Source organism: Capricornis sumatraensis, chromosome X (assembly GCF_032405125.1).
Source record: "Capricornis sumatraensis isolate serow.1 chromosome X, serow.2, whole genome shotgun sequence".
Taxonomy (NCBI): domain Eukaryota; kingdom Metazoa; phylum Chordata; class Mammalia; order Artiodactyla; family Bovidae; genus Capricornis; species Capricornis sumatraensis.
In genome coordinates, this window is record NC_091092.1 from 67,190,118 (window position 1) to 67,192,628 (window position 2,511).

At 39.7% G+C, this 2,511-nt stretch overlaps 1 pseudogene; it reads left to right on the forward strand.

Annotated features, from left to right (window-relative positions):
• Window positions 1-1,333: 1,333 nt before the first annotated feature.
• On the forward strand, window positions 1,334-2,257 carry LOC138071492 (vacuolar protein sorting-associated protein VTA1 homolog pseudogene; annotated as a pseudogene).
• Window positions 2,258-2,511: the final 254 nt, after the last annotated feature.

The following is a 2,511-nucleotide window of genomic DNA, read 5'->3' on the forward strand; positions in this document are numbered from 1 at the left end:
CTGGTTGGATCTCCTTGAAGTGCAAGGGACTCTCAAGAGTCTTCTCCAACACCACAGTTCAAAAGCATCCATTTTTCGGTGCTTAGCTTTCTTTATAGTCCAACTCTCACATCCATACATGACCACAGGAAAAACCATAGCCTTGACTACACGGACCTTTGTTGACAAAGTAATGTCTCTGCTTTTTAATATGCTATCTAGGTTGGTCATAACTTTACTTCCAAGAAGTAATTTTAATTTGTAAAATGAAAGTGATATTTGCTCAGTTGTATCTGACTCTTTGTGACCCCACAGGCTATAGCCCCCTAAGCTTCTCTGTCCATGGATTTCCTAGGCAAGAATACTGGACTGGGTTGCCATTCCCTTCTCCAGGGGAATCTTCTCACTCAGGGATCAAACCCAAGTCTACATTACAGGCAGATTGTTTATCATCTGAGGCACCAAGGATGCCCCTATTTGTAAAATATGGATACTATTAATATCTTCTTCACATGGCTGTTGTGGAGATTGAATGAGATAATGCAAATAAAGTGTTTTGTATGTGGGCTTCACAAACTCTAATACTTATCAGTATTTGTCTTCAGAATATGGAAAAAATCACCAAATATTATGTGTCAAGTAATAAAAAATGCTGGTGTGGTCCTTGATGTAAAAATTGGGGAGTAAAATTTAAACATGCTTTTGTGAATTCAATTCCATTTTCCTTGCTGAGTGAGTACGCATGACTTAGAGTATTTCACTGAAGACTAACATGACCATAATGCATGTATAAAAATAATTTTAAACTTAGTTGATTCTTTCCTACTTTGAACATTAGCTAGTTGTTAAATCTATCCTCAGTCATTTAGCATAACGTCAGTTTAATTCTATCATACTTGTTGAATTTAATAGTTATAGTGACAATATCACCTTTTAATTCTTAGCAGGGTTTCTCAAGAGAAAGTCCAAGTGTGGATTGATTAGAGATAATTTGATAGGCTGAATACCCTTCAAACAGGTGAAATTAAAATTCATGGGTTTTTGTTTTGACAAAAGAATCTCAGAAAGAAAAAGCAGCATTTCAACCATAATTTTATCAAGTTTGATAAATTGTAGCCATGAACTAAAAATTAGCTAAAATGTAATGAGAGGATTGAAGACAGAAATTCACAGTTTTTACTACTCTGAGGTTGAAAACTAAGAATAACACAGGTGACACTGGCTCTCAAAATACAGGTGGATGCAAGAAAGGGACACTACCTTTAAATAGTGGAGTGGGCTACATTTTACCTTACTTCAGCTCAGTACAAAAGGATCTTCCTGGGAGTAGGAAGTGCTGATTCCTGAAGAGGAGATGGCTGCTCTTGCTACACTGCCCCCGCTGCCCCAACAGTTTAAGAGCATACAGCATCATCTGAGGACGGCTCAGGAGCATGACAAGCGAGACCCTGTGGTGGCACATTACTGTCGATTGTATGTAATGCAAACTCGAATGAAGATTGATAGTAAAACTCCTGAATGTCGTAAATTTCTATCAAGGCTAATGGATCAGTTAGAAGCTCTTAAGAAACAGTTGGGTGATAATGAAGCTATTACTCAATAAATAGTTGGTTCTGCACATTTGGAGAATTACGCTTTGAAAATGTTTTTGTATGCAGATAATGAAGATTGTGCTGGGAGATTTCACAAAAACATGATTAAGTCCTTCTATACTGCAAGTCTTTTAACAGATGTCATAACAGTGTTTGGAGAACTCACTGATGAAAATGTGAAACACAGGAAGTATGCAAGGTGGAAGGCAACATATATTAATAATTGTTTAAAGAATGGAGAGACTCCTCAAGCAGGCCCTGTTGGGATTGAAGAAGACAATGTAGATGTTGAGGAAAATGAAGATGCTGGAGTCACCTCTCTACCCACTCAGCCACTTCAGCCGTCATCTTCCACATATGACCCATGCAACATGCCATCAAGTGGCTATACTGGAATCCAGATTTCCCCTGGTGCCCACGCTCCAGCTAATACCCCAGCAGAAGTGCCTCACAGCACAGGTGTAACAAGTAACACTATCCGGCCTACTCCACAGACTATTCCGGCCAATGATCCCGCACTCTTCAGTACAGTGCCCCAGGGCAATATCCAACTAACACCAGAGGACTTTGCGAGGGCTCAGAAATACTGCCAAGTATGCTGGCAGTGCTTTGCAGTATGAAGATGTCAGCACTGCAGTGCAGAATCTGCAGAGGCCCTCAAGTTACTGACTACAGGCAGAGAATGAAGCCTTTGTACAACATCCATGCATTTTTGGCTTAAAGAACTAACAGTCCACTACTCTAACTTCAGCCTATCAGGAGCACAGTTCTAAGGAAGACTTCAGTTCCATTGACTTTAACAATGAAATCTGTGTCTGTGTATCAGATTCCCATTGAAGTATTCATCAGCAGCCTCAACCAGTTTTCATTGTCCATTTAGTGGATCCAGTAGTCTCTGAGTGCATAGCTCTCTAATATGAGCAAGGTCCTATAAATGCCC